Genomic DNA, 22,289 nt, shown 5'->3' on the forward strand with positions numbered 1-22,289 from the left:
AGGGCAGTCACCAGTCCAGATCGCTGAAGTCCCGATTATCCTGCTGACAACTGATAAGTGAAAGGCAAAAATGAAAATGTATCCTTTTTCTGGTCAAACTATTGTTCAGGCTAACCAAATAACTGATGGTGAGAAATTCACCCATATGAAAGAATCCCAACTAATAAGGGCATAAAATAATGATGTAATTAGAAGAATTTCCGTTTTGCAACCCCGAGGTAAGTTGCTGCAAAAACCATTAAGTAAATGGTGGATGGGGAACTTACAGAGGTTGGAACAGGTACGCGGCTAAATCTCCTGATCAATTTCAACAGTACTAAGACTGGGTCAGTCCGACGTCATGTCTCCTCCTTATGTGATGCAACGGAAATACACAGCACCACTTATAAAGTGCTGTTGCCAGAAAACAATAATGAGAAGAAGGAGGAGGAAGAGGAGAAGGAAGAGAGGAGTGGGGAGGAGGAGAAGGAGCCAGAATTTAAGCAGACCTCTTGATCTAACTATGAGTTTACAAGAAATATGGGGACAGAGGCACAAGTTAAATGATTCTACATGAAAGCAATTAGTCAAACCAAAGCTGTGGGACTTTCTATAGTGTAAATGGTTTCTCCAACCAATAAAAGGAATGAAAAGGAGGAGGGGAGTGGAAGGGGACAATTATAAATGTAAAAATACTAGGAAAAAAAACAGCCAAATCAATGTATATACCTTGTTTGACTCCTAATTTGACCAACTATTTTTAAAAACAACCTTGGGGCACCTGGGTGGCTCAGCTGGTTAAGCATCTTACTCTTGATTTTGGCTCAGGTCACGATCTCATGGTTCATGGGTTCAAGCCCTGCATCTGGCTCTGACAGCTCAGAGCCTGGAGCCTGCTTCGGATTCTGTGCCTCCTTCTCTCTCTGCTCCAACCTTGCTCATGCTCTGTCTCTCTCTCTCTCAAAAATAAATAAACATTAAAAAAATTTTTTAAAATCAACCTTGCTAGGGGCGCCTGGGTGGCTCGGTCAGTTAAGCACCCGACTCTTGATTTTGGCTCAGGTCATGATTTCATGGTTGTGAGACCGAGCCCTGAGTCAGGCTCTGCATGGAGCCTGCTTGGTATTCTTCTCTCTCTCTCTCTCTTCACCCACTTGTGCACCCACGTGCACTCTCTGTATCAAAACCAATAAACATTTTCAACAAATAAAAAAATAACAAGTATAATTTAAATACAACCTTGTTAAAGAGTGAATGTTATTATGGACTGTATGTCACAGGATATAAAGGAATTACAAATTGGGGGCAATATGTACATTGTATTTACACATAAAATAAGGGTACTTGTTAATTAAGGATGCATACTAAAATAATTTGGGATGAAATTTAAAAAAAGAAAAGGGCAGTCGATGACTCAGGCAGGACTCGGACATGCTCCTGGTCTTAGGACGGCCAGCACATGCTCTCTGCATTATAACCAGATTCGAAGGATATACAAATAATAAACTTTTTTTTAAGTTCTTGAAACAAAAACAACGCCAACCATCTCATTTGTGTCCTCTCTTCCTTCCATTAAGAAGGGACAATGTATGTTTGAATACCACAGATGAGCCACATTTTCTCCCTGTGGAAACAAAAAAACCTAAAACATGTAAACAAGATTACCCAATAATCTTACAGATTACGGCAGCTACGGTGGGGTTTTGGGCAGTAAATGCTCACCTTTTGGGTGTAAAGTGAAGAGGAAAATCTCCCTACATCGCACATCCCATGGCATGCCAAGAGATGCAGAGACTGCTTCAAATTGCTAAGTCCATTTGCCCCTTGGAAGAAATAATGCGCAGCATCACATTGTCCTAGGCTGGTTTATCAGATAAAATTTAGTCTTTAAGCCAGTCCTAAGAGATGGAACGTGGGACAGCTAAGAATCAATGAGTTCAGTGAGAAGGGGGGTAAAATAAGGGTGATTAATTACTAGAAACATAACAGGAATGAGTATCCGGAAAAGAAAGTTCCGAATGGAAATGGGTCAGCAAAACCACAGTGCGGGGGAGACAAAAGAACACCATCAGCACATTTTCAAGTCTCAATTTAACCCAAGATTGTTTAAAAAAAATGTTAAGTGTGACAAAAGTGAGAATGTACAAAAAGTCCAGAAGCATAACACTGGGCCAGAAAAAAGGATGCTCCTCCTTGCTGCAGCAGAACTTACAATAGCCAAGACACAGAAACAATCTAATTGTCCTTCGAGGAGCGAATGGATAAAGAAAATAGGAATATATACATACATTTAATGGAATATTACTCAACCCCTTTAAAGAAAAGTCCTGGGAAGGCAAACTGGTGCAGCCACTCTGGAAAACAATATGAGGTTCCTCAAAAAATTAAAAATAGAACTGCCCTAAGACCCAGAAACTGCACTACTAAGTATTTATCCAAGGGATACAGGTGTGCTTTTTGATAGAACATAAGCACCCCATTGTTTATGGCAGCGTTATCAACAATAGCCAAAGTATAGAAAGAGCCCAAATGTCCATCGACCGATGAATGGATAAAGAAGATGCGGTACACACACACATACACACACACACACACACACACACACACACACACACACACAGAGGAGTATTACTTGGAAATCAAAAAGAATGAAATTTTGCCATTTACAACTACGTGGATGGAACTAGAGAGTATTATGCTAAGCGAAATTAGTCAGAGAAAGACAAATAGCATATGACATCACTCATATGAGGACTTTAAGATACAAAACAGATAAACGTAAGGGTAGGGAAGCAAAAATAATATAAAAACAGGGAAAGGGACAAAACATAAGTGAGTCTTAAATATGGAGAACAAACAGAGGGTTGTGGAGGGGTTGAGGGAGGAGGGAGGGTTAAATGGGTAAGGGGCATTAAGGAATCTACTCCTGGAATCATTGTTGCACTATATGCTAATTAACTTGAGTGTAAAATTAAAAAATAAATAAATAAATAATTTAAAATAATAATAAACATTAAGAAAAAATCCTTCCATGTGCAAGGTCATGGATGGGCCTTGGGGGCATGATGCCTAGTGAAAAAGTCAGAAAGGCAAACACCACCTGATATCATTTGCATGTGGAATCTGAAAAAACTGAACTTGCAGATACAGAGAACAGCTTGGTGACTGCCAGAGGCAGGGGTGAGGACAGGGTGAAGTGGGTAAAGGGGGTCAAATGGTACGAATGTCCAGTCACAGATAAGTAAGTTCTGGGGATGTCACAGACAGCAGGTGATACACATCAAACACACCGTTTCATGTATTTGAAAGTTACTATGAGAGTAAATCTTAAAAGTTCTCATCACAAGAGAAAAAGACGGTGTGCTGTTGGAAGTGAACTGAACTCACTGTGGTGATCATTTTCTAATATATGCATGGGTCCAGTCATTACACTGTACATCTAAAGGTAATACAACGTTATATGTTAGCTATGTCTCAATTAAAAAGAAAAAGAACAGATCCTCAAAGTCCCACTTGACCTCCCATCTGTAATGAACAGCAAGAAAGAAGGGCCTGCTGGGATTAGAATGGACAGTGTGCTCAGAGCCCACTATCAGATGAGCTCCAAGAATATTAACTAGGAACCGTGACCGTGTGCCAAGTTCACAACAAGGCCTCAGGGGGCTACACTTTGCTCACTATGAGGATTCTCTCTGTCAAAATAAATAAGCAGAGGTAGCAAAACCAATACAAACAAACAAAACAGAACCCAGCCAGAAGAAAAAAGTGCAGCACAGCACAAAATTAATAAAGTGTGGACAGGGTCAACGTTGTGAAATGTTGTTTTGTAATACATTTGGAACCTCTGGAGTGTTTCACAGGTCATGACATTGAACACTGACCTCAGGATTGAAAGAGAAGTGCCATTCCTCCCCACTCAACTACTCATTTCTTCTAACTGCTGAGTTTGAGGAAGGGAGTGAGGAGAAGAAAAAGAGGGGAAAAGAAAAAAGGAAGGAAGGAAGGGAGGAAGGAAGGGAGGAAGGAAGGAAGGAAGGAAGGAAGGAAGGAAGGAAGGAAGGAAGGAAGGAAGAGAGGGAGGGAGGGAGGAAGCTAGCTCATTAGGTGAGGATCTGGATCCCAGTTTCTCTTAGTTCCGGTCCTCAAAACAAAGTTGGTAACACTTCCAGCCGTTGCATTTTTTTTTGAATGGTAAATTAACTTTGTTTCCTGATTTTCCAGAAAAAACAGATACAGCTTTCTTTTTCATTTATATGTTTTAGTATGTATATATGTTTATAAAGGGAGGGAATTCTGATACCATAAAATCCACCTTTTTAAAGTATGCAGTTCAGTGGTTTTTACTGTAATCTCAAAGTTGTACAACCATCACAGGTAGATAATTCCAGAATGTTTTCATCCCCCAAAAAGAAACTCTATTGCCATCAGCAGTTACTCTCCATTCTCCCCTCTTCCCAAGAGCCTAACTTGTCTTTATGGATTTGCCTGTCCTAGAGATTTCATATAAATGTAATCATATCATACATCACCTTTGGAGTCTATCTTGTTTTCAAGGTTCGTCATGTTACATCATGTATCAGTACTTCATTCCCTTTTTAGGGCTAAATGATGTTCCATTGTATAGATACATGATATTTTTTTTATTCATTCATCAGTTGATGGACATCTCCACTTTTTAATCGATTCACTTTTTTGATGGACTGTTTCCACTTCTTGGCAACTGCGAATAATGTTGCTACGAACATTCATGTACAAGGTTTTGTACCGTTGTGTGTTTTCAATTCTCTTGGGTATCTGCCAAGCAGCAGAATTGCTGGATCATATGGTAACTCTATGTTTAACTTTTTAAGGAACTGCCAAAACTGCTTTCCAAAGCAGCTGCACCATTATTCATTCCCACCAAAACGTCTGAGTGTTCTAACTTGTCCACATCCTCACCGGCACTTGTGATTGTCCACATTTGTGACTTTGTATATACTCTAGTGGGTGTGAGGTGGTATCTCATTGTGGTTTCGATTTGTATTTCCTTAAAGACAAAGAAGCCTCTTTTCATATGCTTATTGACCCACTATATTTGCCTTGGAGAAATGTCTATTCAAATATTTTCCTTTTTAATTGGCTAATCTTTTAATTATTGAGTTATAATAGTTCTTTACATCTAATTTTTCAGATATCTGATTTACAAATATTTCCTCACATTCTCAGGCTTTCCTTTTCACTTTCTTTTCGGGCGGGGGGAGTGCCTGAATGGATCAATAGGTTAAGCATCTGACTCTTGATTTCAGTTCAGGTCACGATCTCGCAATTCATGAGATCAAGCCCCATGTAGGGCTCTGCATTGGCAGTGCAGAGCCCGCGTGGGATTCCTTCTCTCTCCCTCTTTCTCTGCCCCTCCCCTGCTCGTGCTCTCTCAAAATAAATAAATAAGCTTTTTAAAAAAATAAAGCACAAATCTTGATGGAGTCCAACTTTATTGCGTTATGGCTGTTGCTTGGGATTTCGGTCTCATAAATCATGCTACCACCTAATCCAAGGTCACAAAGATTTATACATTTTCTTCTAACAGTTTTATAATTTTAGCTCTTCCATTTCATTTTAGTCTTTGATCCATTTCAAGTTAATATTTTTATAGGTAGGAGTCCTTCATTCTTTTACCCGCTTTTGTTCTGTGACACCTTCAGTCTGTTTGTAAAGCTACAGCCCTCACATCATTTACCCCAGGACACATCAGGGCCTCCAGGTGAAAGCAGCAGGTACTATTTTTAACAAAAAGTAATTCATGGGAGACAGTACACAGGGCGGAGGGGAAGAGCACAAGTCCTAAAGCCAGATTCTATCTCCATACTACTACTTAGAAGCTGTGTGACTTTGAGTCAAGTTATTTTCTTCTCTGTCCTCAGATCCTCCGCATCTTAAAATGAGAAGAGGAAACAATTAGAGTGTCTTCAGAGACTGGTAGCCTTACAAGTTATTACAGGCAAAATAGAGCAGTGCATGGCCCACTGCGAGCGTCGAGTACATGTAGTTGTTAGTATCAGTAAAGATCCAATGATATTAACGCTAGAAGTACAGTTTCCAAAGAAAAGAGCAGAGTAGAGCCTGGTTGGGTAATGTGGCTTCCGTGACACGTCGGATTCTCCCAGGTGGTGTCCTTGAATCTCAGAGCCTCCAGCTAATGTTGACGATCATCCCTGTCCTGTGTACAAGTTTTGTTTTGTTTTCTACAGATCTGCAAGTTTACCTAAGACAAAGTCAAAGCAGGCGCCAAATTTTCCATGCCAATGGGGGAAGGCTTGAATTTACTGAAGTAATGCTCTACTTATGTTAGACTCAAAGCTGTTTGATAAGGGCGAAGTATTCTTTCTCCAGTGTTTTTGTTTCCAGGTCATTCCAGCGGCAGTGTGAGAGAAACTTTGTAACTCTAGAGTCAGAGGGTCCATTCTCTCCATCTCAATTTTTCCAGGAATCTCCTACGGATTTTGTAAATAATGAGACACCATTCAATCCATGTAAATTCATATCATAAACGACCATAAGTATCTCTTCTAAGGGCTGTCTTTTACACTATCAATCCCTAATTATCCAGGTTTGAACAAGTTTCCAATCTAAGGTGATTTCCCAGCCATTGGAAGGCTTCTGGAACATTTTCCTTCCTATCTTCCCAACTATCCCATTAATTAGTGTTTGTTCGTCAACTGAAAGTTTAATATTAGCGTATGCAATATTTTAACATTGGTATATGCAAGATATAATTAATATTTTTAATATTAGTATAGGCAAAATATAATTAAACAGGAAACATTCTAGAATCAAATCGTGTACTGGGTGATTGCTGACTTCGGACGCTATTAAGGCAAACATCAGGATTTGTTTATCCAGAAGAACACTGCTCTCTTTTCATCTGTAAGCTCTGATTCTACAGCTTAAACCAGTTTCCAGAATTCCTTTTAAGAATTCCTCTCAGACTGTTTGTCACCTGTGTACGCACACGTCAATATTTCATAGCTTTTTAAAAACCAAAAATGAGTTCTTTCAGCTTGCCGGTTAGCTCGGTCCACCCTCGACTGAGCGCAAGCCTTCTTTCTGCAGGTTCCAGTGAACTCCCTCATTTCCTCCTCTGACACCCCTTTTGAGTCATTTTAGTTCAAACAGAGCTGAGTCTGGAGGCCCTGTTTCATCCCGGAGCCCAAGCTGAGAGCAAAGCAGGCTGAACTCCACCCTCGGGACATTCCTCACTCAAGAAAACACATTTCCCTCTTCCAAACTGAATGCAGAAAGCTAATAAAAGAGGAGAGCCACTGGGTGAGGTGAGGCCACAGGGCCGCTGCCAACAGGACTGCCCATCCTCCCCAACCTCCCTCAACCCCTCTCTCTGGGGTTTTCCCATCCTTAACCTCCCAAGGGGCTGTTTTAAGATCTAACTTCTCTGGACTTAGTAAACCACACCGTAGTTACAGCCTCAGTGGAGAATGAGAGAGAGAGAATGAAAAGCTGGCGATGATTATTGGGTAAAATAACATTTGACAAATGAGCCTTTGGGAAGCTACCTCTCAGGCCTGCATTCAGCCTCCTACTGCAGCAGGGAGCGTGCAGAAGGGCCAAAGAAACTCTACCACAAAGGGCTTCCCCACTTAAGAAAAGGTACATCTCCGACTGACACCCAGATCCTACCTGCCGGGCTCCTCCCCTGGCCTGAGACCCATGGGACACCCGCGTTCATGCCGTGCAAGGTCATCGACGGGTTGACACGATGAGGGCTCCTATATGGTAGCCGAACACCCCTGTTTTCCTGGGACTGTCCTGGTTTCAGTGCTGACAGTCAGTCCTGGGTCCTCGGTGGCCACTCTACCACCACCCACTCTCTGCAATGTACTTTCTTTCCCAACGTACTTAATCTCCTGTCCACAAAACTGGAGGTTGTTAGAATTCGATGAAACCATTTTTTCAAAGTAGCTGCCATCTGGTACTTGAATAATTATTGTTAGCACTATAAGAGTATGTAGATAGTAAATATTCGTCCAAAAACATGGCTGTATTCAACTACACAAAATTATCCTTGCGTGCTTAGCCTTCACACTTAATCGTTCTCATAGGCTCGGGGTCCATCTATAACTCTAAGAAAAACGAGGGCAGGGGGCACCTGGGTGGCTCAGTCAGTTAAGGGTCTGACTTCGACTCAGGTCATGAGCTCATGGTTCGGGAGTTTGAGCCCCACATCGGATTCTCTGCTGTCATCACAGAGCTCTCTTTGCTCCTCTGTCCCCTCTCTCTCTGTCCCCCATCTGCTCACACTCTCACTCACTTGCTCGCTCTCTCTCAAAAATAAACAAACATTGGAAAAAAAAATAATAGGGGCAATACAAGTCCAATTTACCAAACGATCCTGTTCAGTGGCCTTATGCATCATGACTGCTGCTGCTAATTTCCTCCTGGCTTTTCAGCCTTTAAAATCCATTCAAGGTCATGGGCATAGAGGTTACTGTCTAGTTAGTCACCTCCTAGAGGGGGCACCACCTAAGCAAAAGCATAACTGAGCACATGGAGAAGAGCTGAGCATGGTAGGGATGTTAGAATGGGTAGTAGGATTTCTAATGGTCAGTAATCAGCTTGCCTTTGCCAGGCCCCCTTTCCTACCGGGTAATGGTGACTATATCATAAAGGCAAACTTGGAAGGAGGATCTAACTGGCATCTCCAAACAGTAGAAGCCATTGCATCGTTGAGACCATTGATGGCATTGTCTCAACTCACACTTAACATCCATAATCTGTGTCTATTTTCTGCTTGGAATTGCCGAGACCAAGGAGAGAGGGACACGTATAAGAAATGACCCTGTAAGGTAGGGAGAGTTGATGGCCTTTGGGTTCCCACCAAGTTACACATGTGGTGCCCCAGAAGGTAAAATTGAAGGGCTCCTCTGGGAGACAAAGAGAAGATCTCTTTAAAATAAATGGGCCATCAACTATGGCTCTACCATGATTACAAGGTTTAAAAAAAAAAAACCATAGTGAATATAAGCAATGCATAGATTATAGATAAACCAAAAGAAGGCTCAGGGTTCAACAAGATGTCAAAGGGGGAGATGAGGCAGACCAGAGACAACAGATGAGGACAAAAACACATGGATGACAAGTTAGAGAACCAGAAAAGTAATAATGGGCCAGAATGTCTGCCAAGAAAACAATGGCTACTATTATCCCAAACACTGTAAGTAAGCAACATGAAATTACATTACCAGAAGTAAATAGCCCATCATAATCAGTGGTAGCCTCTATCCGTGACTTTATGATATTCTTATAGCGGATCTGTTCCTATTTGAGTCTCTATATTCAACTGTGATTAAGCCTTCGAGTCTGTTCCAAAGCAAGCCAATCACAAAATTCAAAGGAGAACACCCTTTGTCCATCTCTAGTTACAATACATGCACAGAGCTCTGAGATCTTAAGAGCAGGGGCTGGCCTAGGAATTTTCATCATCAAGTTACACAGCACTGGTTGAACTTTCTGGGAATCTAAGCCAAGCTCTCAAGACTATAATTCCAAGTAACAGGGAGAAATCAGAGAAAGACATTTTCATTAACGTGAAGCTTTAGACTTGTGGCCAAAGATTTGAAAAGAAATGCAAAATCCAATCAGATGGAATAAAATGACTGTATAGAGTTGCCAAGAGCTGAAGAAATGCAGAGTGCAATCGAGCCAGGGTGGGCGCTAGTTGCAGCCTGGGTGAGGATGCAGGGGAAGGTCTCCCTGAATCAGACCAAAGGACATCAGGGTGTCAACCCAGGAGATCAAGGCTGAAAATCCCATCTCTTCTGAAGGGTGTGGACCGCTCTGTTGTCATAGCAACTAGAAAGGGCTTAGCCTCCTGTTCTCTTAGTGAGCCTAAAATGGACTTACTGGCAATTCAAAAAGAGCCTGGACATATGCCTCCTCGACCCCAAATCTCTGCCAGATACATAGCTGGAGGGTGGCCTGGACACCTCAACAGGTAGCACGGTGACCTCAGCCTCCCTCACATACCTCTTTTACGCACAGTGAGCATGTGTCCTGACAAGATTTGGAATTAAATATAGAGACCCTAAAGTTAGTCAAAGCCACAGAATTAATAGTCTTGGATTAAGTTCAGAATAATCTTTGTACAGTAGATATTAAACTGCATGGACTGCTTGAGATTCCGACATCTTTGAGAATGTGCCAGATCGTACTTGATTTTAGGCTTGTCATTGACTGCAAGATGAAAATATGGGTGTTGTCAAGTGGCAGTAGAACGTTTCAGAAAACGAGAAGGTCTCTGTACTTATGAGTTTAATTTTTAAATTTATAAGAATTATTTAAGTGGTTAAAGTGGTTTTCTGCCAAGATTTTTAGGTTTGTGTTAGCCATTTGAAATGATTAAAAAGAAGATCAGATACATTTATTCACAAATGCAAATTTTAACATTGAAGGAAATGTGATACCCTCATAAACTAAATGAAATAATGGAAATTCAATCCTTGCAGCATAATTTATTGGCCATTATTTAAAGCACACACCTAAAATCTGTTTGTCCTTATTTTATATATGACTTACGAGACCCATATATAGAATGACAAGTATTTAACGTAAAATAAAAGCATGAAATAAAAACCAATCAGTTTGCAGCACCTGGGTGAGTCAGTCCTCTGTCAGTTAAGCATCCAATTCTCGATTTTGGCTGAGGTCATGATCTCATAGTTTGTGAGATTGAACCCCACATCAGGCTTTGCACTGACAATGCAGAGCCTGCTTGGGATTCTCTCTCTCTCTCTCTCTCTCTCTCTCTCTCTCTCCCTCTCTCTCTGCCCCTCTCATGCTCACTCACTCTCTCAAAATTAAATAAAGTAAACTTTAAAATAAATGAATACATCTAGTTTTTCACTTTAATAAATTAATATTAAGACTAATATTCATTTAAAATTAATATTAATTTTAGTTCTGCCAAAAACTGAATAACTTGAATCTAATTATGAGAAGACATAAAATATAAAATAAGGGGCATCCTACAAAAAAAAGGAAAGAAGAAAAGTCCTCAAAAATCTCACTATAATAAAAAAAAGGAAAAAAGGCAGAAGAACTATTGCAAATTAAAGAAGACCAAAGGGGTCTGACAGTTCAATAAAGTGCATGATCAAGGATTTTCTTTCACTAAAAACAGTATTATTGTTTAATGTGGGAAAATCTGAAGAGGTCGGTAGATTAGATAGTACTATGGTATTAACGTTATTTTCCCAATTTTGAAAATGGGATGGTATTTATGTAAGAGGATTTCTTTGTTTTTAAAAAATAGATAAGTATTTCGGGACAAAGAAACACTGTGTCTACACTCATCTCTGTAATTCAGGGAGAAAAAAGAGAGAGAAGAGGAAAAAGATAATACAAACGTATTACGAGGTCATTTAGAGAACCCAGGTGAAATGTGTACAGGCATTCCTAGCAAAACTCGCGCAATTTTCCAAGATGCCTAGTATTACGTCAAAATCAAAGTTAAAGAAGAACTAATATTAAAGTAACAGTTCAAAAAAAATGAACCCCTGAACATCAAAAATCCCGCAGACTAAGAAGCACAAAAAGATGATTAGAAGCTGAAAAAATGAATCTGAGAGAGAAGAGTAGAACTGAGTAAAACAGACAAGAGGAAAACTTCACGTTCTTAAGGAAAGTCTGAAAATTAGAGGGAAAAAATGACTTAAAGTCTGTGAAGCCTTCCTCAACTTTGAACCCAAAGTCAACTGCATCGGGTAGAATGCCCACTGCAACTGCCTGCCCCCAGGTTTCCCCCCGGAAAAGGAACCCACATTTGGGATAATGAGCGCCCCCCATCCCCAGCACGCACTTCAGCACAACTCATCTTCTGGAAAATCTCTCTCTTGATCTAAAACCAAATGCTCCTAGGTAGAAGGCGGTCCCCACCCCTGGTACCCACATCTCAACCCCAGCCAGCCCAGGACTAAGGACTTGTGAATCACTCTTTGTAACAGGACAAAAGACCTCATTCAGCAGGAGCAGCAATTCTCTTAGCATTCTCCCTGGTAATATAATCCATCATTCCTAAGCATTCACTGTGGGTGGCGGGCCCAATATGCAGATAACCTGACTTCAAAGGTGCCTGGACCTACTGTGCTTGGACCCTGACCGGACAGACCCTCCAAATCCGGCTTCACCCTGGGTTGCACCAACCCCTTCTACTGGCTGAACAGCAACGTGGGCTATAACCCTGCAGGCTCCAGAGCGCCTTACTGGGATCGGAGGGCACTCTGCACAACAGCGGGCCACCTTACCTCTCGCTCCAGGGGAAAACTACCTACCGGGCCGAGGGGCCTAACAGAGCGATCACCATAAAAGAGAAAACAGCAATCAACGGCAGCCTGTGAAACAGAAACTAAAACAGAGATGTTTTCCAACATCAATGATCAAAAATCAAAATTGAACGCTTAAGGAGGTCTTGGTATCCTCTTCTCTAAATTCTTTGGAGTCATGGGAGGATTTTTTTTCACTTAATGTTTCAAATATTCTCACATCTGAAACCAGGAGACGCACTATACAATCTTGAAGTGGTTATACATCAGTGAATATGAGACTAAGAATGTATGTGCGTGCGTGTATGACTAGAGCACAGAAATACATAACAATTACCTTAACCTTTCATTAATTCAGTAAGTGGTGACTAAGCACATGTTATATGCACAATGGAAACTGAGAAAGAAGGGGCTTTCAAAATCCTGCTGACATGGAGGTTACAATTCAAACACGCAAAACACTTTATTAAATACTTAGTACAACAGTTCAGTCAAATAAGTGCAACCACCCTCATTTTCAAGGTAAGAAATCTGGAGAAAAAAAATAGACAAATGTCAGGTTATTAAATGGCACAACTAGAAGTCCTAATAAAATTAAGAGTCTTCAGTGTTAATCCTTAGTCTGGAAGACTGGGTAATCTCTTCATCAAACCAGCCTGCTTCCCAAAATCTTGGCTTCCCTACCTGTTTAATAGGTGAATTAAACCAAATGGCCCCTAAGGTTGCTTCCAGGCTTAAAAAAAAAAATCCATCGTAGGATCTAGCCCCATTGAACATATATAACAAGCCAGATGAAGAGAAGCAGGGGAAAGCATAAAATAAGGCCATTTCAGAAAAACTATATCATAGTTTACTCTTTTACACAGAGAAGGAAACGGTAATTATTCAATCAGGAAAAAAGTTACGATTATTTAAATGAGGTACTGTAGAAAACTCAAATAAAAAGAGGATCTTTGTTCTGTTTCTCTTGTGATTATTAAGAACAATACACTGTTGGTGGGAACGTAAACTGGCACAGCCGCTCTGGAAAACAGTGTGGAGGTTCCTCAAAAAATTAACAGTACAACTTCCCTAGACCCAGCGATAGCACTGCTCGGGATCTACCCACGGGATACAGGAGTGCTGATGCATAGGGGCACATGTACCCCAATGTTCCTAGCGGCACTTTCTACAATAGCCAAATCATGGAGAGAGCCTAACTGTCCATCAACTGACAAATGGATCAAGAAGATGTGGTTTACATATACAATGGAACACTATATGCCAATGAGAAAGAATGAAATCTGGCCATTTGTTCCATCCAACAAATGAATGTGGATGGACCTCGAGGGTATTATGCTAAGTGACATAAGTCAGGCAGAGAAGGACAGATACCATATGTTGTCACTCATATGTGGAACAGGAGAAACTTAACAGAGGACTATGGGGAGGGGAAGGGGGAAAATAGTTAGGGAGACGGAGGGAGGCAAAGCACAAGAGACTCTTAAATACTGAGAACAAACTGAGGGTTGATGGGAGGGGGGAATGGGTGATGGGCATGGAGGAGGGCACTTGTTGGGATGAGCACTGGGTGTTATATGGAAACCAACTTGACAAAAAACTATATTTAAAAAAAAAAAGGATAGTAACATTCTCTAGTCTGCAACGCAAAGGCAGCTTACGCAGTGTTTGCCCTTGCAGGGAGGGAAGGTGGCACCTTCAGACGCTCGTCCTTGGCCTTCAATCACCCCCGAAGGAGCAAAGACACACTTGGCGGCCCTCAATCCCCCAATCACCTTCCCATTTCCCCAGGATTAGGTAATACCTGCGGGCTGGGCTGGAAAGGCCACAGGCATTTGGAGAAGTTCACATTCAGTCTTGTCTCCCTTCTGTAATCCAATGCCCTCTCTCTTGCTGCTTCCAGACATCCACCTGCCCCACTAAGATAACCCACCCTCCAGGGCCTGCTGAGCATCCCAAGTAACGCTTTGTGCTCAATTACAAGTGGACCGGACCAGAAGGAGCCTGGTTTCTAATCAAGCCCCATCATTAACTGGTCATGTGACCTGTCACTCGCTATTTTTAACTTCGGATGCCCTTTCCTCCTCTAAAAGATAGCAGTTAATTGTGGACCTGTCATCTTAATGGGAAAGTAAGTAAAATCAAATATGTTTTAAATATATAAAACACCCTTTCAAATTACTAAGTAAAAGATCTGTCTCCCAGTAGATAAAGAAGTAGCTGAAAAGGCTAATCATAGAAGCAGCAAAAATGGCCAGCAAAGACAAAAAGCCACTCCTTAATAAATCAAGAAACTGAAAATAACACAAGCTTCAGTTATTATTTTTCATCCAACAGATTGGCAAAATTTAAAGGACTGTATTAGCAAGGGTGTGGAAGATGGGTGTTACCCATATTTCAGGTGGGAAGGTTGTCATTATCTTTTGGGGGAATTTCGTGGTATCCAACAAAATATTAAATAGGCATGCTTTTGATCTGGCAAGATCTCTTACAATCCTCTCCCAGAGAAATGTTCTCACACATGCCAAAAATATATGTATAAAAATGTTCGGTGCAGCACTGCTCACTTAATCAGAGGATGGTGAAATAAATTATTTAATATCCCCAAACAAAGGAATATTAAAGGGACAATAAAAAGAATAAGTAGGGGCCCTGGATGGCTCAGGCGGTTAAGCATCCAACTTTTGACTTCAGTTCAGGTCATGATCTTGCGGTTCTTGAGTTCAAGCCCCCCATCCGGCTCTGGGTTGATGGTGCGCAGCTTACTTTGGATTCTTTCTCTTTCCCTCTCTCTTTCTCTGCCCTGCATGCTCTTTCTCTTAAGATAAACTTAAAAAAAGAATTACGTAGATCTATTTATTTTTCTGACATGAAATACGTTATGAAACTAGAAGAGTGCCTGGCTCATAGGAGTCATTTAGTAAACATCTGTTGAATAAATGAATATACAGCTTTACCTAGCACCCTACTTCTATCTCATCTAAATCCCTGGGCACCCCTGCCGGACAAGCCAGGCAGATACTACAGTCCCCAGTGTAAGGAGGAAACTAACACTGAAGGCCGTTACCCAGATCATAAACCTGAGATACAGGTCAGCGCCCTTTGGTGGCTGACACTCACTCAGTGAGGCCAGGCCACAAACAAACCCTCAGGGGATCACCGAGTCTGCAGACAGCTGGAGGACCACTCAGCAAGGGCTCCTTGACTGGGGCAGACTGATTCCTCTTTCACCACAAAGCCTTCCATAGGTGAGGCCTGGCTCTCTCGACCTCGACTGGGGCCCACTGGCATCTAACAACAGGTCGCCATGGAAACCCGAACCTCCCCCCCACCCTGGAACGGAGCGGGGAGGGAAGGGAGAAAGGAGCATTCGCAAAGGGCCTGCTTCGAGCCAGGCGCGGTGGGGAGGGGAAAACTCATCCGAGCCTTCCTTTCAAATCACCCGGCGACGCAGCGCAGCACACGCCTGCATCGCCCCTTAATCTAGGTCAGTCATCGCTTGCGGAGGCACGGGGTTCACGTGCGCCCCGCTCATCTCTCTTCCCAGTGCGCATGTCAGAGGGCACGAGCCTGCCACCGTGGGGCCATGCGGGGGGGGGGGGGGGCCGCCGCCACCAGCCGTCACCTGTGCACATCAGGCACATGCAGGTCAGGCACAGGAGGGGAAATGACTGGCTGCTTTGCAAAACACACACACTCTCTGTCCCAAATAAGCCCCGGGACAGCCGCCGGCACAGCCCGAAATGTCAGGCCTGGCGCTCTCCTTGAAAGGGTCTTTCACTTAGATTCACCCTACACTCCCTTTATCAGCAATGCTGAAAAAACGGGGGCTGCGTCTGGGCAGAGTTACCTTGGAACTTTCATCTTAATTACAGAGGCTCTTAGTAACCGTTGCTTAGTAACAAACACATTTGAAATAGATTTGTTGACTTACTATGAGAAACTCTGAAAAGACCTTGGTGTGATGGAAAAATAGCAAGGGCCTGCTAAAGTAGAAAAACGTTTTAACTGAGAAAGTGCTAGCAAACGTTAAGGTAGTCCCTGATTCCAAAGACAGGACTAAATGTCTGCAGAACTTCCATAGTATCCTATGCTACTTTATTACCAATCTATTATTTTCTCTTTTTTTTAATTGTGTTAATCTTTTATCTATTTTTGAGAGAGAGAGAGAGAGAGAGAGAGAGAGAGAGAGAGAGAGAGAGAGAGAGAGAGAGAGAGAACGAGTGGGGGAGGGGCAGAGAGAGAAGGAGACAGGATCCGAAGCAGGCTCCAGGCTCTGAGCTGTCAACACAGAGCTGGATATGGGGCTCAAACTCACAGACGGAGGGATCATAATCTGAGATGAAGTCAGACTCTCAACCGACTGAGCCACCCTGGCGACCCACTAATCTATTATTTTCAGACCCACTTCAGGGGCAGCTGATTACCAAAGCGAGACAGGCCTGGGATTTGTGCAGGTCCGAAATATCCCTCATGGCATAGTTTTGAGACTGCTTTTATTCAAGATTTCAGGAGGCGGCTGAGGCTTCTTGTGCATTTTCGAGTCAGAAGGGAGAAGCGAGGGACACTTTCCCTCAATCTTTCCAAGAGTATCTCTTTTGCCCGTTAGTAAAACCTGTGATAAAAGTGGAAATGGAAATGCCTTTTAGCACTATGTCTGACACACGTCTTCCCCTAAGCCAAACCCCAACCTCATGCTCTCTTCTCCACGGGCATTCACCTCCCCTGCCCCATGGCAAGGCCTAGCCATCCGCTGGGCATTTCTACCTCAGACGCTGGACACCTTCACCCACTCTGTGCTCTCATGATTTCCCAAGAAGGGATCCTCACTGGCACTGTAAAGCCATGCCCTTGGATCTTTCTGGTATCTTCCTCTGCCCCGGCTTCTGCTCCAGTTTCTTTTCTTCCTATTTTGAAAAACTTCTCGAAAGAGGAGTCTTCCACTCACTGGTGTTCCTTTCTCACTTCCCACTCAATCCTCAACCACAGCGTTCTGACCTTACCTCATGATTTCCTTTTCCAGTGGCCATTTCTGCTATTTGAAGAAAGGCTTTGGTGAAGAGTAGTGGAAGTTTCAGGAATCTATTCTTCTGCTACATGTTCGTCTTTGTATTTGCAAAAATATTGCCAGAAAGGAAGTTACTGGTTCTACACCTCACTTCTCGCAGGGCCCCACCTCACTGAGCTCCAGTGTGGACTAGAACGTTAGCCTGCAGACCGACAAGTCTCCAGAGCCGCTGCCAAAATTGTCTTCCTAAACACTTCCTAATCTGACACTCTCTCGCCTCCGCCCAGAAACCTTCCTGGCAGTCCATGCCCTCCAGTCTCCTTCCTTCCCAGTTCTCTCTACTATTTAAGTCCACCCACCCTACCCCATCTGCCTGGGGAGTCCTTCAGATTTGCTACCATCCAAGCCTACAGCCCTGTGGCAGAAAGAACGAGCTGCCCCTGAGGGAGGTAAGACAGCATCCGCTCAGCGGGCCCCCCGACCCAGACATTCTATCTGGTCTGCCCAGCTCATCCCATTGCCTCCCAAGTCTACTGCCGTCATTTACTTTGGCTGCCCAGCCCCAAAGGCATTTGGACTTGACACCATGGGCCTAAATCTTTGGACCAGCCTTCCTCTTGACACCCAAATTCAATCCATTTATGGATTCCTTCGCTGAACAAATAGTCATCAGTGTGCCGGGCCCTGTATGAAGGCAGGGATGACACAATAATAACAGAAAATAATAAGGAAACTCTCTTACCTCATGGAGTTCAGAGAATAAAGAATTATTCAAGAAAATATACAGTAAGTGTCAAGAAGAACTGTATAAGGCTTATAAGAGTCTACAGTAGAAAGAACTAGCCAAGTCAGGAGAGCAAGGGACGGATGAGGGAAAGTCATCAAGGAGGCAAAGTTACGTCGGGGGAGGGGGTGGGGGGTAGGGGTGAGGAAGGCGATACTGCAGAAGAGGAACAACATGTTCAAAGGTCCCGTTCCTTCTCAAATTCTTTCTCCAGTATGCGCACCATTAGGGAGCTTCCCTACTAGGTTATGTTTTCTTTTTTAGCATGTCATTACTGGCTTCTAAACTAAACAAAGACTCCCATTGCAAAATCAGAGCATTCATTGTTTTTGAAAGTCTTAGGCTATAATGTAAAAAATAAAAATAAATTTTTAAAAAAGTGCTTGGGTTTTGAAACGTGCATTTACAAAAATATTTTTCTAAATTTCAACACCCTCATTTATTTGCAGGCTGTACCATTTTTAAGCTAAGGATTTATATCAGAGTATTGGAAGCATTCGCTTCTCATCAACTTTCTGACAAATTCCACTCAGAACAGCTGCTACCATAAAATTTAATTTACCACTTCCCAAAAAAAAAGGCACTTCAATGTAAAATAACTTTGCCTCCCTGCTAATATTTCACAACTAATTAAAACTGAAAGGATGAGCTGAGGTTCCCCCCCCCCCGCACCCAGACCGGTTCCGTCCACAAACCTGCACAATTACAGAATCTGAGGGGGGAAAAGACCCAAGTCTTGAGCGCTGGAGAACCTACGATGTGTCTCGGAACATCTGCACTGCCAAGAAGCGAAACCAGCGAGCACGTCTGGCAAATACAAAAGTGAGATGTGACAGCTTCAGAACAAGTACCTGTGCCGATCGGTGTCCGGATTTCCAAAGTTCAAAAGACAAGTCTGATTTCCATCGTAGTAACCATGGTGCACGCCTTCCATACAGAAAATCACAGCCCAAGCCAAAAGACCAAGGACCTGCCTTGTGGCATTTATTATTAGCCCACAAAATGGAAACTTTCTTCAACTGTTTTCCTAGGTGCCTTAATGGTACAAGAAAATTAATAGGAAGTGGAACCAGGCCAACCTCTTGCGGCAGAACAAGGTTCTGTTGTCAAAACTCATTCACGCTAAGGTGGTGCTCAACGTTCGGAAGAGGTGACGGGAAGGTTTCTTCGGCCAAGCCGAGGAAAATTAATGACCAGCACTCAGAAATATACAGCCTGTGAGGGCAATGCTCTCACCCCTGCTCATCACGGAAGGGCAGGAAGGGGAGGATGGGCTGGGGGAGGGCATGGGAAAGAATGGGGTCGTCTGTCGGGAAATCCACAAGAGTCCATCATTCTACAGGATTTTTCCAAACTCCCTCCAAAGCAATCTTGGCCTAAACTACATCCAGGAAACAAAATAACGTGCACAATGTGTCCACTCTGCTTAAGTAAGTAAACATAGTCGCCAGTGATGGCGGAAAGCCCCTGCACTGCCCCTTCCACAGACCCTCGGGGTCCTAGCCACCCAGGGCGTGAAACTCCCTCAAGGGCTACAGCATTGATTAGATGATAATATACTCCTTTTTCACACTAAGGGCGGTATCAGCACACTCTCCATGTGACCATCCCTTTGGCGCGTGTACACACACACACACACACACACACACACACACACAGCCTTTTTTGGCTCAGTAAATACACTACTTTCGCAGCAGCCAGAGTGATCCCATTAAAAACCTATCACACATCATGTCACTCCTGTGGCTCAGTGCCCCCAGCAACACCCGATCACTCACCGTTACCCCAATTCCAGGGTCCCTACAATAGTCTAAAGGCCCTTTGTGCCCCCATCTGCACCCCTCCGTCCTCCCCACCCCCCACTCGCTGGCTGCCGTCCAGCTCTCCCACTCTCCTCTGCCCGTGCTCCCCGCAGCCTCCCCGGCTGGCTTGTCTCTCCTGCACCCCCAGGTTTTCTCTGTGTGTCCTTGCCCTATTTCCTTCGTCTCCACAGAGGCTGCTCTCTCACTCCCCCCAAGTTTGGCTCAAACATAAGAACTCGGGTTTCTCTGACCAGCCTATTTTCAGGTCTAAGCCACCCTCCAAAACTCTACCTCCCTTCCTTGCCTGATTTTTCTCTATAGTACTTATCCCTGTCTAGTGCCTTACTTGTTTTGTTGTGTATATTGTCTGCTTCTTTCCTCTAAAACTGGAAACTCCACAAGGGCAGAAATTTTTGTCTGCTTTGTTGACTGCAGCATTCCCAAATACTTAGGACAGTGTCTGGTCATAGTACATATCCAATCGATATTAATTAAACAAATGAATTTCACCACTGAACGCATAAATGAAGAAGGGACTGAAATTCTACCATTCAAGGAAGGGGACAACGGAGATGAGCCGTACTGGGCTTGATAGGAATGCAGGCAAAGCCAAGCCCAATTTTACTTCCAACCCCCTCCGTTTCCAAGGAGCCTACAATCCCGAGACCAAGCAATCCAGGATGGGCCAGCTTTCATCGGCCCCCAGTGCCAAGCTTCTGGTTATAAACTAAGCTGCTGGTTATGACTCCAGTGTCATATTTAAAATCCACTGGGGCACCTAGTGGTTCAGGCGGTTAAACGTCCAACTTCAGCTCAGGTCACCATCTCACAGTTTGTGAGTTCGAGACCTGTATCAGGCTCTATGCTGACAACTCAGATGCTGGAGACTGCTTCAGCTTCTGTGTCTCCCTCTCTCTCGCTCTCTCTCTCTGCCCCTCCCCCATTTGTGTGTGCATGCGCTCTCTCTCTCTCAAAATAAATAAGCATGAAAAAAAAATTAGTAAAATAAAATCCACTAATCCCGGGGTGCCTGGGTGGCTCAGTAGGCTAACTGTCTGACTCTTGATCTCAGCTCAGGTCATGATCTCACAGTCACCAGATCAAGCCCCAGATCAGGCTCTCTCTCAAGGTGTGGAACCTGCTTGGGATTTTTCCTCTCGCTCTCTCTGCCCCACTGCTGTTCACGCTCTCTCTTTCTCTCAAAATAAATAAATAAGCATTAAGAAAAAGATCCACTAACCCCAAGAACTCCTTTGGCATCCAGTGAGCATCTACCCACCTCCACTCCCCAAAGCCACACAATGCCCCCAGGCCACACCTCACGACATAGGCTACAAGGACAGAAGGTTCCACTGTCGACAAACATCCCACATGACTGCAGAACAGAAAAAGCTGAAAGAGAGAGAGAACATATCATTCCATCTGAACATTTAACTAGCCCAGTCAAGTGTAGATCAGGTAACACACTTGGTTCCGGGCACAAACTCCACTCTGAACTCGTGAATCTAAGAACAGTAATTGAACTTCCTGTTTGGAGAAAATACACAGATCAATGCATCAAGTTCTAGTCCAGAGTATCAATGACCACAAACCTTTTCTGCTAAAGTAAAACATGACCTTGAGGGAGGGAGGGAGAACCTCTGTACCCATCTCCTTGTTTGTACCAGTACGATCAATAGAATACTTCAGTGGAAAAGCAACACCACCTAACGTACTTAGAACCAAAGTCTTGGGTCTCCCTAGTTTCTTTCCAGGCTTTGTGGATTTTCTCTGGCCTCGAATCCCAGATCTCCAGTCTGCTAGTCCCAAATTGTTCACCCACACCATGCATCTTCTAGCTCAGAAATGTGCAGTGATAGTGGGTCAGGCACTTTACATGCACTGTCTCATGTGAACCTTTCAATAACTCCAGCGGGACGGTGTTATCACTGCCCTCATTTTACAGATGAGGAAAGTAAGGTTGGAGACATGAAGTGACTTTCCAATGGAGTCCAGAGCTCAAACTGAAATGTCTGACTTCAAAGCTTGGTTTCCTCAAGACGGCACCATACCACAAGGTCACAGAGGCTAATGCATTACCGATTCACTTCCTGAAATAAATATACACGGAAATAAAATATAGGTCTTTTGTAGCATAAAAGTATGTAGGGCTGCCTTTACATCTGTTAAATGATGCATAATGTAATAAGGCCACATAAAATGGAGCAGGCAAAACAGGAAATTCATAATGAGCATATACATGAACATATGATTTTCAGAAATCAAAATTGCATTTTGAGACATGTTTACTAAACACTGACTTAATGATGAAGAGAGAACAACTGCCCAGTTCAGAAGGCCTTAGGTTATTGATACTACACAGAAAATAAATATTCTTTAAAGCAAACACTGAAGTCAACTTCAGA

The 22,289-nt window shown here is 43.2% G+C and overlaps 1 protein-coding gene and 1 long non-coding RNA gene across 2 annotated transcripts in view; both read right to left on the reverse strand.

Annotated features, from left to right (window-relative positions):
- Positions 1–22,289, reverse strand: part of NEBL (nebulette) — a 355,587-nt gene that overhangs the window by 313,043 nt on the left and 20,255 nt on the right. The gene's annotated exons all lie outside the window — the stretch shown is intronic.
- LOC115303803 lies at positions 17,381–20,271 on the reverse strand. The gene is made up of 3 exons (XR_003914246.1): positions 20,231–20,271; positions 18,778–18,889; positions 17,381–17,395 (listed from the first exon to the last, which is right to left on the reverse strand). It is a non-coding gene; the product is annotated as an uncharacterized LOC115303803 (long non-coding RNA).

Source organism: Suricata suricatta, chromosome 10 (assembly GCF_006229205.1).
Source record: "Suricata suricatta isolate VVHF042 chromosome 10, meerkat_22Aug2017_6uvM2_HiC, whole genome shotgun sequence".
NCBI lineage: Eukaryota > Metazoa > Chordata > Mammalia > Carnivora > Herpestidae > Suricata > Suricata suricatta.